We start from the raw sequence: 14062 nt of genomic DNA, 5'->3' as shown, positions 1-14062 counted from the left end.
TTAATAATGCAATAACATGAAAATTTTACTTTAGCACAGATCAGTAACATTGATGTTTTTCAGTAATATTTATTTGAAATTCACTGGTTACTTGAATTTGTTAATACTGTAATGGAAATTTTCTAAAGCGCAGATCAGCAAAATTGATGGTTTTCAGTATAAACGGTACCTTGCTCACTTAATTATTATACAATTTGCAAGAGAATAAACTTTGACTCTAAATCTAAGAAAGTGCTAGTTTTTTGAAATGCATGTTAATAATGCAATAACATGAAAATTTTACTTTAGCACAGATCAGTAAGATTGATTTTTTTTCAGTATAAGTCTTTATATAAGAAAGTAATATTCATTTGAAATTCACTGGTTACTTGAATTTGCTATTACTGTAATGGAAATTTTCTTAAGCGCAGATGAGCAAATTTGATGTTTTTCAGTATAAGCGGTACCTTGCTCACATAATTAATATACAATTTGCAAGAAAATAAACTTTGACTATATATCTAAGAAAGTGCTAGTTTTTTGAAATGCATGTTAATAATGCAATAACATGAAAATTTTACTTTAGCACAGATCAGTAAGATTGATTTTTTTTCAGTATAAGTCTTTATATAAGAAAGTAATATTCATTTGAAATTCACTGGTTACTTGAATTTGCTATTACTGTAATGGAAATTTTCTTAAGCGCAGATGAGCAAATTTGATGTTTTTCAGTATAAGCGGTACCTTGCTCACATAATTAATATACAATTTGCAAGAAAATAAACTTTGACTATATATCTAAGAAAGTGCTAGTTTTTTGAAATGCATGTTAATAATGCAAAAACATGTAAATTTTCCTTTAGCACAGATCAGTAACATTGATGTTTTTCAGTATAAGTCTTTATATAAGAAAGTAATATTTATTTGAAATTCACTGGTTACTTGAATTTGTTAATACTATATTGGAAATTTTCTAAAGCGCAGATCAGCAAAATTGATGTTTTTCAGTATAAGTCTAAATCTAAGAAAGTTTAATTGAAATGCACTGGTTATTTGAATTTGTTTATACTGTAATGGAAATTTTCCATTAGCGCAGATCAGCAAAATTAATGGTTTTCAATATAAACGGTACCTTGCTCACTTAATTATTATACAATTTGCAAGAGAATAAACTTTGACTCTAAATCTAAGAAAGTGCTATTTTTTGAAATGCATGTTAATAATGCAATAACATGAAAATTTTACTTTAGCACAGATCAATAAGATTGATGTTTTTCAGTATAAGTCTTACTCTAAGAAAGTAATATTTATTTGAAGTTCACTGGTTACTTGAATTTGTTAATACTGTAATGGAAATTTTCTAAAGCGCAGATCAGCAAAATGGATGGTTTTCAGTATAAGCGGTACCTTGCTCACATAACTAATATACAATTCGCAAGAAGATAAACTTTGACTCTAAATCTAAATAAGTGCTATTTTTTTGAAATGCATGTTAATAATGCAATAACATGAAAATTTTACTTTAGCACAGATCAATAAGATTGATGTTTTTCAGTATAAGTCTTACTCTAAGAAAGTAATATTTATATGAAATTCACTGGTTACTTGAATTTGTTAATACTGTAATGGAAATTTTCTAAAGCGCAGATCAGCAAAATTGATGTTTTTCAGTATAAGCGGTACCTTGCTCACATAATTAATATACAATTTGCAAGAAGATAAACTCTGACTCTAAATCTAAGAAAGTGCTATTTTTTTGAAATGCATGTTAATAATGCAATAACATGAAAATTTTACTTTAGCACAGATCAATAAGATTGATGTTTTTCAGTATAAGTCTTACTCTAAGAAAGTAATATTTATTTGAAATTCACTGGTTACTTGAATTTGTTAATACTGTAATGGAAATTTTCTAAAGCGCAGATCAGCAAAATTGATGTTTTTCAGTATAAGCGGTACCTTGCTCACATAACTAATATACAATTCGCAAGAAAATAAACTTTGACTCTAAATCTAAGAAAGTGCTATTTTTTTGAAATGCATGTTAATAATGCAATAACATGAAAGTTTTACTTTAGCACAGATCAATAAGATTGATGTTTTTCAGTATAAGTCTTACTCTAAGAAAGTAATATTTATTTGAAATTCACTGGTTACTTGAAATATTTACTTTAGCACATATCAATAATATTGATGTTTTTCAGTATAAGTCTTACTCTAAGAAAGTAATATTTATATGAAATTCACTGGTTACTTGAATTTGTTAATACTGTAATGGAAATTTTCTAAAGCGCAGATCAGCAAAATGGATGTTTTTCAGTATAAGCGGTACCTTGCTCACATAACTAATATACAATTCGCAAGAAGATAAACTTTGACTCTAAATCTAAATAAGTGCTATTTTTTTAAAATGCATGTTAATAATGCAATAACATGAAAATTTTACTTTAGCACAGATCAATAATATTGATGTTTTTCAGTATAAGTCTTACTCTAAGAAAGTAATATTTATATGAAATTCACTGGTTACTTGAATTTGTTAATACTGTAATGGAAATTTTCTAAAGCGCAGATCAGCAAAATTGATGTTTTTCAGTATAAGCGGTACCTTGCTCACATAATTAATATACAATTTGCAAGAAGATAAACTCTGACTCTAAATCTAAGAAAGTGCTATTTTTTTGAAATGCATGTTAATAATGCAATAACATGAAAATTTTACTTTAGCACAGATCAATAAGATTGATGTTTTTCAGTATAAGTCTTTATATAAGAAAGTAATATTTATTTGAAATTCACTGGTTACTTGAATTTGCTATTACTGTAATGGAAAGTTTCTTAAGCGCAGATGAGCAAAATTGATGTTTTTCAGTATAAGCGGTACCTTGCTCACATAATTAATATACAATTCGCAAGAAGATAAACTCTGACTCTAAATCTAAGAAAGTGCTATTTTTTTGAAATGCATGTTAATAATGCAATAACATGAATATTTTACTTTAGCACAGATCAATAAGATTGATTTTTTTCAGTATAAGTCTTACTCTAAGAAAGTAATATTTATTTGAAATTCACTGGTTACTTGAATTTGTTAATTGTGTAATGGAAATTTTCTAACGCGCAGATCAGCAAAATTGATGTTTTTCAGTATAAGCGGTACCTTGCTCACATAACTAATATACAATTCGCAAGAAAATAAACTTTGACTCTAAATCTAAGAAAGTGCTATTTTTTTGAAATGCATGTTAATAATGCAATAACATGAAAATTTTACTTTAGCACAGATCAGTAACATTGATGTTTTTCAGTAATATTTATTTGAAATTCACTGGTTACTTGAATTTGTTAATACTGTAATGGAAATTTTCTAAAGCGCAGATCAGCAAAATGGATGTTTTTCAGTATAAGCGGTACCTTGCTCACATAACTAATATACAATTCGCAAGAAGATAAACTTTGACTCTAAATCTAAGAAAGTGCTATTTTTTTGAAATGCATGTTAATAATGCAATAACATGAAAATCTTACTTTAGCACAGATCAATAAGATTGATGTTTTTCAGTATAAGTCTTACTCTAAGAAAGTAATATTTATTTGAAATTCACTGGTTACTTGAATTTGTTAATTGTGTAATGGAAATTTTCTAACGCGCAGATCAGCAAAATTGATGTTTTTCAGTATAAGCGGTACCTTGCTCACATAACTAATATACAATTCGCAAGAAAATAAACTTTGACTCTAAATCTAAGAAAGTGCTATTTTTTTGAAATGCATGTTAATAATGCAATAACATGAAAATTTTACTTTAGCACAGATCAGTAACATTGATGTTTTTCAGTAATATTTATTTGAAATTCACTGGTTACTTGAATTTGTTAATACTGTAATGGAAATTTTCTAAAGCGCAGATCAGCAAAATTGATGGTTTTCAGTATAAACGGTACCTTGCTCACTTAATTATTATACAATTTGCAAGAGAATAAACTTTGACTCTAAATCTAAGAAAGTGCTAGTTTTTTGAAATGCATGTTAATAATGCAATAACATGAAAATTTTACTTTAGCACAGATCAGTAAGATTGATTTTTTTTCAGTATAAGTCTTTATATAAGAAAGTAATATTCATTTGAAATTCACTGGTTACTTGAATTTGCTATTACTGTAATGGAAATTTTCTTAAGCGCAGATGAGCAAATTTGATGTTTTTCAGTATAAGCGGTACCTTGCTCACATAATTAATATACAATTTGCAAGAAAATAAACTTTGACTATATATCTAAGAAAGTGCTAGTTTTTTGAAATGCATGTTAATAATGCAATAACATGAAAATTTTACTTTAGCACAGATCAGTAAGATTGATTTTTTTTCAGTATAAGTCTTTATATAAGAAAGTAATATTCATTTGAAATTCACTGGTTACTTGAATTTGCTATTACTGTAATGGAAATTTTCTTAAGCGCAGATGAGCAAATTTGATGTTTTTCAGTATAAGCGGTACCTTGCTCACATAATTAATATACAATTTGCAAGAAAATAAACTTTGACTATATATCTAAGAAAGTGCTAGTTTTTTGAAATGCATGTTAATAATGCAAAAACATGTAAATTTTCCTTTAGCACAGATCAGTAACATTGATGTTTTTCAGTATAAGTCTTTATATAAGAAAGTAATATTTATTTGAAAATCACTGGTTACTTGAATTTGTTAATACTATATTGGAAATTTTCTAAAGCGCAGATCAGCAAAATTGATGTTTTTCAGTATAAGCGGTACCTTGCTCATATAACTAATATACAATTCGCAAGAAAATCGACTTTAAGTTTGAATCTAAGAAAGTGCTATTTGTTCGAAATGTGCTGGTTATAAAAATTTGTTACTCCCCTACTGGAAATTGATGTTTTTCAGTATAAGTCTAAATCTAAGAAAGTTTAATTGAAATGCACTGGTTATTTGAATTTGTTTATACTGTAATGGAAATTTTCCATTAGCGCAGATCAGCAAAATTAATGGTTTTCAATATAAACGGTACCTTGCTCACTTAATTATTATACAATTTGCAAGAGAATAAACTTTGACTCTAAATCTAAGAAAGTGCTATTTTTTGAAATGCATGTTAATAATGCAATAACATGAAAATTTTACTTTAGCACAGATCAATAAGATTGATGTTTTTCAGTATAAGTCTTACTCTAAGAAAGTAATATTTATTTGAAGTTCACTGGTTACTTGAATTTGTTAATACTGTAATGGAAATTTTCTAAAGCGCAGATCAGCAAAATTGATGGTTTTCAGTATAAGCGGTACCTTGCTCACATAACTAATATACAATTCGCAAGAAGATAAACTTTGACTCTAAATCTAAATAAGTGCTATTTTTTTGAAATGCATGTTAATAATGCAATAACATGAAAATTTTACTTTAGCACAGATCAATAAGATTGATGTTTTTCAGTATAAGTCTTACTCTAAGAAAGTAATATTTATATGAAATTCACTGGTTACTTGAATTTGTTAATACTGTAATGGAAATTTTCTAAAGCGCAGATCAGCAAAATTGATGTTTTTCAGTATAAGCGGTACCTTGCTCACATAATTAATATACAATTTGCAAGAAGATAAACTCTGACTCTAAATCTAAGAAAGTGCTATTTTTTTGAAATGCATGTTAATAATGCAATAACATGAAAATTTTACTTTAGCACAGATCAATAAGATTGATGTTTTTCAGTATAAGTCTTACTCTAAGAAAGTAATATTTATTTGAAATTCACTGGTTACTTGAATTTGTTAATTGTGTAATGGAAATTTTCTAACGCGCAGATCAGCAAAATTGATGTTTTTCAGTATAAGCGGTACCTTGCTCACATAACTAATATACAATTCGCAAGAAAATAAACTTTGACTCTAAATCTAAGAAAGTGCTATTTTTTTGAAATGCATGTTAATAATGCAATAACATGAAAATTTTACTTTAGCACAGATCAGTAAGATTGATGTTTTTCAGTATAAGTCTTTATATAAGAAAGTAATATTTATTTGAAATTCACTGGTTACTTGAATTTGCTATTACTGCAATGGAAATTTTCTTAAGCGCAGATGAGCAAAATTGATGTTTTTCAGTATAAGCGGTACCTTGCTCACATAATTAATATACAATTCGCAAGAAGATAAACTCTGACTCTAAATCTAAGAAAGTGCTATTTTTTTGAAATGCATGTTAATAATGCAATAAAATGAAAATTTTACCTTAGCACAGATCAGTAAGATTGATGTTTTTCAGTATAAGTCTAAATCTAAGAAAGTGCTATTTATTTGAAATTCACTGGTTTTTTGAATTTGCTAATACTGTAATGGAAATTTTCTTAAGCGCAGATCAGCAAAATTGATGTTTTTCAGTATAAGCAGTACCTTGCTCACATAATTAATATACAATTTGCAAGAAAATAAACTTTGACTCTAAATCTAAGAAAGTGCTAGTTTTTTGAAATGCATGTTAATAATGCAATAACATGAAAATTTTACTTTAGCACAGATCAGTAAGATTGATGTTTTTCAGTATAAGTCTTTATATAAGAAAGTAATATTTATTTGAAATTCACTGGTTACTTGAATTTGCTATTACTGCAATGGAAATTTTCTTAAGCGCAGATGAGCAAAATTGATGTTTTTCAGTATAAGCGGTACCTTGCTCACATAACTAATATACAATTCGCAAAAAGATAAACTCTGACTCTAAATCTAAGAAAGTGCTATTTTTTTGAAATGCATGTTAATAATGCAATAACATGAATATTTGACTTTAGCACAGATCAATAAGATTGATGTTTTTCAGTATAAGTCTTACTCTAAGAAAGTAATATTTATTTGAAATTCACTGGTTACTTGAATTTGTTAATACTGTAATGGAAATTTTCTAAAGCGCAGATCAGCAAAATTGATGGTTTTCAGTATAAACGGTACCTTGCTCACTTAATTATTATACAATTTGCAAGAGAATAAACTTTGACTCTAAATCTAAGAAAGTGCTAGTTTTTTGAAATGCATGTTAATAATGCAATAACATGAAAATTTTACTTTAGCACAGATCAGTAAGATTGATTTTTTTTCAGTATAAGTCTTTATATAAGAAAGTAATATTTATCTGAAATTCACTGGTTACTTGAATTTGCTATTACTGTAATGGAAATTTTCTTAAGCTCAGATGAGCAAACTTGATAATTTTCAGTATAAACGGTACCTTGCTCACATATTTAATATACAATTTGCAAGAAAATAAACTTTGACTCTAAATCTAAGAAAGTGCTATTTTTTTGAAATGCATGTTAATAATACAATAACATGAAAATTTTACTTTAGCACAGATCAATAAGATTGATGTTTTTCAGTATAAGTTTTTATATAAGAAAGCAATATTTATTTGAAATTCACTGGTTACTTGAATTTGCTATTACTGTAATGGAAATTTTCTTAAGCGCAGATGAGCAAAATTGATGTTTTTCAGTATAAGCGGAACCCTGCTCACATAATTAATATACAATTTGCAAGAAAATAAACTTTGACTCTAAATCTAAGAAAGTGCTAGTTTTTTGAAATGCATGTTAATAATGCAATAACATGAAAATTTTACTTTAGCACAGATCAGTAAGATTGATGTTTTTCAGTATAAGTCTTTATATAAGAAAGTAATATTTATTTGAAATTCACTGGTTACTTGAATTTGCTATTACTGCAATGGAAATTTTCTTAAGCGCAGATGAGCAAAATTGATGTTTTTCAGTATAAGCGGTACCTTGCTCACATAACTAATATACAATTCGCAAAAAGATAAACTCTGACTCTAAATCTAAGAAAGTGCTATTTTTTTGAAATGCATGTTAATAATGCAATAACATGAATATTTTACTTTAGCACAGATCAATAAGATTGATGTTTTTCAGTATAAGTCTTACTCTAAGAAAGTAATATTTATTTGAAATTCACTGGTTACTTGAATTTGTTAATACTGTAATGGAAATTTTCTAAAGCGCAGATCAGCAAAATTGATGTTTTTCAGTATAAACGGTACCTTGCTCACTTAATTATTATACAATTTGCAAGAGAATAAACTTTGACTCTAAATCTAAGAAAGTGCTAGTTTTTTGAAATGCATGTTAATAATGCAATAACATGAAAATTTTACTTTAGCACAGATCAGTAAGATTGATTTTTTTTCAGTATAAGTCTTTATATAAGAAAGTAATATTTATTTGAAATTCACTGGTTACTTGAATTTGCTATTACTGTAATGGAAATTTTCTTAAACGCAGATGAGCAAAATTGATGTTTTTCAGTATAAGCGGTACCTTGCTCACATAATTAATATACAATTTGCAAGAAAATAAACTTTGACTCTAAATCTAAGAAAGTGCTAGTTTTTTGAAATGCATGTTAATAATGCAATAACATGAAAATTTTACTTTAGCACAGATCAGTAAGATTGATGTTTTTCAGTATAAGTCTTTATATAAGAAAGTAATATTTATTTGAAATTCACTGGTTACTTGAATTTGCTATTACTGGAATGGAAATTTTCTTAAGCGCAGATGAGCAAAATTGATGTTTTTCAGTATAAGCGGTACCTTGCTCACATAACTAATATACAATTCGCAAAAAGATAAACTCTGACTCTAAATCTAAGAAAGTGCTATTTTTTTGAAATGCATGTTAATAATGCAATAACATGAAGATTTTACTTTAGCACAGATCAATAAGATTGATGTTTTTCAGTATAAGTCTTACTCTAAGAAAGTAATATGTATTTGAAATTCACTGGTTACTTGAATTTGTTAATACTGTAATGGAAATTTTCTAAAGCGCAGATCAGCAAAATTGATGGTTTTCAGTATAAACGGTACCTTGCTCACTTAATTATTATACAATTTGCAAGAGAATAAACTTTGACTCTAAATCTAAGAAAGTGCTAGTTTTTTGAAATGCATGTTAATAATGCAATAACATGAAAATTTTACTTTAACACAGATCAGTAAGATTGATTTTTTTTCAGTATAAGTTTTTATATAAGAAAGTAATATTCATTTGAAATTCACTGGTTACTTGAATTTGCTATTACTGTAATGGAAATTTTCTTAAGCGCAGATGAGCAAAATTGATGTTTTTCAGTATAAGCGGTACCTTGCTCACATAATTAATATACAATTTGCAAGAAAATAAACTTTGACTCTAAATCTAAGAAAGTGCTATTTTTTTGAAATGCATGTTAATAATACAATAACATGAAAATTTTACTTTAGCACAGATCAATAAGATTGATGTTTTTCAGTATAAGTTTTTATATAAGAAAGCAATATTTATTTGAAATTCACTGGTTACTTGAATTTGCTATTACTGTAATGGAAATTTTCTTAAGCGCAGATGAGCAAATTTGATGTTTTTCAGTATAAGCGGTACCTTGCTCACATAATTAATATACAATTTGCAAGAAAATAAACTTTGACTATAAATCTAAGAAAGTGCTAGTTTTATGAAATGCATGTTAATAATGCAATAACATGAAAATTTTACTTTAGCACAGATCAGTAAGATTGATGTTTTTCAGTATAAGTTTTTATATAAGAAAGCAATATTTATTTGAAATTCACTGGTTACTTGAATTTGTTAATACTGTAATGGAAATTTTCTAAAGCGCAGATCAGCTAAATTGATGTTTTTCAGTATAAGCGGTACCTTGCTCACATAATTAATATACAATTTGCAAGAAAATAAACTTTGACTCTAAATCTAAGAAAGTGATTTTTTTTTGAAATGCATGTTAATAATGCAATAACATGAAAATTTTACTTTAGCACAGATCAGTAAGGTTGATGTTTTTCAGTATAAGTCTTTATATAAGAAAGTAATATTTATTTGAAATTCACTGGTTACTTGAATTTGTTAATGAAATGGAAATTTTCTTAAGCGCAGATCAGCAAAATTGATGTTTTTCAGTATAAGCGGTACCTTGCTCACTTAGTTATTATACAATTTGCAAGAAAATAAACTTTGACTATAAATCTAAGAAAGTGCTAGTTTTTTGAAATGCATGTTAATAATGAAATAACATGAAAATTTTACTTTAGCACAGATCAGTAAGATTGATGTTTTTCAGTATAAGTCTTTATATAAGAAAGTAATATTTATTTGAAATTCACTGGTTACTTGAATTTGCTATTACTGTAATGGAAATTTTCTTAAACGCAGATGAGCAAAATTGATGTTTTTCAGTATAAGCGGTACCTTGCTCACATAATTAATATACAATTTGCAAGAAAATAAACTTTGACCCTAAATCTAAGAAAGTGCTAGTTTTTTGAAATGCATGTTAATAATGCAATAACATGAAAATTTTACTTTAGCACAGATCAGTAAGATTGATGTTTTTCAGTATAAGTCTTTATATAAGAAAGTAATATTTATTTGAAATTCACTGGTTACTTGAATTTGCTATTACTGGAATGGAAATTTTCTTAAGCGCAGATGAGCAAAATTGATGTTTTTCAGTATAAGCGGTACCTTGCTCACATAACTAATATACAATTCGCAAAAAGATAAACTCTGACTCTAAATCTAAGAAAGTGCTATTTTTTTGAAATGCATGTTAATAATGCAATTACATGAATATTTTACTTTAGCACAGATCAATAAGATTGATGTTTTTCAGTATAAGTCTTACTCTAAGAAAGTAATATGTATTTGAAATTCACTGGTTACTTGAATTTGTTAATACTGTAATGGAAATTTTCTAAAGCGCAGATCAGCAAAATTGATGGTTTTCAGTATAAACGGTACCTTGCTCACTTAATTATTATACAATTTGCAAGAGAATAAACTTTGACTCTAAATCTAAGAAAGTGCTAGTTTTTTGAAATGCATGTTAATAATGCAATAGCATGAAAATTTTACTTTAACACAGATCAGTAAGATTGATTTTTTTTCAGTATAAGTCTTTATATAAGAAAGTAATATTCATTTGAAATTCACTGGTTACTTGAATTTGCTATTACTGTAATGGAAATTTTCTTAAGCGCAGATGAGCAAAATTGATGAAAATAAACTTTGACTCTAAATCTAAGAAAGTGCTATTTTTTTGAAATGCATGTTAATAATACAATAACATGAAAATTTTACTTTAGCACAGATCAATAAGATTGATGTTTTTCAGTATAAGTTTTTATATAAGAAAGCAATATTTATTTGAAATTCACTGGTTACTTGAATTTGCTATTACTGTAATGGAAATTTTCTTAAGCGCAGATGAGCAAATTTGATGTTTTTCAGTATAAGCGGTACCTTGCTCACATAATTAATATACAATTTGCAAGAAAATAAACTTTGACTATAAATCTAAGAAAGTGCTAGTTTTATGAAATGCATGTTAATAATGCAATAACATGAAAATTTTACTTTAGCACAGATCAGTAAGATTGATGTTTTTCAGTATAAGTTTTTATATAAGAAAGCAATATTTATTTGAAATTCACTGGTTACTTGAATTTGTTAATACTGTAATGGAAATTTTCTAAAGCGCAGATCAGCTAAATTGATGTTTTTCAGTATAAGCGGTACCTTGCTCACATAATTAATATACAATTTGCAAGAAAATAAACTTTGACTCTAAATCTAAGAAAGTGATTTTTTTTTGAAATGCATGTTAATAATGCAATAACATGAAAATTTTACTTTAGCACAGATCAGTAAGGTTGATGTTTTTCAGTATAAGTCTTTATATAAGAAAGTAATATTTATTTGAAATTCACTGGTTACTTGAATTTGTTAATGAAATGGAAATTTTCTTAAGCGCAGATCAGCAAAATTGATGTTTTTCAGTATAAGCGGTACCTTGCTCACTTAGTTATTATACAATTTGCAAGAAAATAAACTTTGACTATAAATCTAAGAAAGTGCTAGTTTTTTGAAATGCATGTTAATAATGAAATAACATGAAAATTTTACTTTAGCACAGATCAGTAAGATTGATGTTTTTCAGTATAAGTCTTTATATAAGAAAGTAATATTTATTTGAAATTCACTGGTTACTTGAATTTGCTATTACTGTAATGGAAATTTTCTTAAACGCAGATGAGCAAAATTGATGTTTTTCAGTATAAGCGGTACCTTGCTCACATAATTAATATACAATTTGCAAGAAAATAAACTTTGACTCTAAATCTAAGAAAGTGCTAGTTTTTTGAAATGCATGTTAATAATGCAATAACATGAAAATTTTACTTTAGCACAGATCAGTAAGATTGATGTTTTTCAGTATAAGTCTTTATATAAGAAAGTAATATTTATTTGAAATTCACTGGTTACTTGAATTTGCTATTACTGGAATGGAAATTTTCTTAAGCGCAGATGAGCAAAATTGATGTTTTTCAGTATAAGCGGTACCTTGCTCACATAACTAATATACAATTCGCAAAAAGATAAACTCTGACTCTAAATCTAAGAAAGTGCTATTTTTTTGAAATGCATGTTAATAATGCAATAACATGAATATTTTACTTTAGCACAGATCAATAAGATTGATGTTTTTCAGTATAAGTCTCACTCTAAGAAAGTAATATGTATTTGAAATTCACTGGTTACTTGAATTTGTTAATACTGTAATGGAAATTTTCTAAAGCGCAGATCAGCAAAATTGATGGTTTTCAGTATAAACGGTACCTTGCTCACTTAATTATTATACAATTTGCAAGAGAATAAACTTTGACTCTAAATCTAAGAAAGTGCTAGTTTTTTGAAATGCATGTTAATAATGCAATAACATGAAAATTTTACTTTAACACAGATCAGTAAGATTGATTTTTTTTCAGTATAAGTCTTTATATAAGAAAGTAATATTCATTTGAAATTCACTGGTTACTTGAATTTGCTATTACTGTAATGGAAATTTTCTTAAGCGCAGATGAGCAAAATTGATGTTTTTCAGTATAAGCGGTACCTTGCTCACATAATTAATATACAATTTGCAAGAAAATAAACTTTGACTCTAAATCTAAGAAAGTGCTATTTTATTGAAATGCATGTTAATAATACAATAACATGAAAATTTTACTTTAGCACAGATCAATAAGATTGATGTTTTTCAGTATAAGTTTTTATATAAGAAAGCAATATTTATTTGAAATTCACTGGTTACTTGAATTTGCTATTACTGTAATGGAAATTTTCTTAAGCGCAGATGAGCAAAATTGATGTTTTTCAGTATAAGCGGTACCTTGCTCACATAATTAATATACAATTTGCAAGAAAATAAACTTTGACTCTAAATCTAAGAAAGTGCTAGTTTTTTGAAATGCATGTTAATAATGCAATAACATGAAAATTTTACTTTAGCACAGATCAGTAAGATTGATGTTTTTCAGTATAAGTTTTTATATAAGAAAGCAATATTTATTTGAAATTCACTGGTTACTTGAATTTGTTAATACTGTAATGGAAATTTTCTAAAGCGCAGATCAGCTAAATTGATGTTTTTCAGTATAAGCGGTACCTTGCTCACATAATTAATATACAATTTGCAAGAAAATAAACTTTGACTCTAAATCTAAGAAAGTGCTAGTTTTTTGAAATGCATGTTAATAATGCAATAACATGAAAATTTTACTTTAACACAGATCAGTAAGATTGATTTTTTTTCAGTATAAGTCTTTATATAAGAAAGTAATATTCATTTGAAATTCACTGGTTACTTGAATTTGCTATTACTGTAATGGAAATTTTCTTAAGCGCAGATGAGCAAAATTGATGTTTTTCAGTATAAGCGGTACCTTGCTCACATAATTAATATACAATTTGCAAGAAAATAAACTTTGACTCTAAATCTAAGAAAGTGCTATTTTTTTGAAATGCATGTTAATAATACAATAACATGAAAATTTTACTTTAGCACAGATCAATAAGATTGATGTTTTTCAGTATAAGTGTTTATATAAGAAAGCAATATTTATTTGAAATTCACTGGTTACTTAAATTTGCTATTACTGTAATGGAAATTTTCTTAAGCGCAGATGAGCAAAATTGATGTTTTTCAGTATAAGCGGT

This window comes from Bactrocera oleae, chromosome 5 (genome assembly GCF_042242935.1).
Source record: "Bactrocera oleae isolate idBacOlea1 chromosome 5, idBacOlea1, whole genome shotgun sequence".
NCBI lineage: Eukaryota > Metazoa > Arthropoda > Insecta > Diptera > Tephritidae > Bactrocera > Bactrocera oleae.
Note: the sequence above shows the minus strand (reverse complement) of the source record.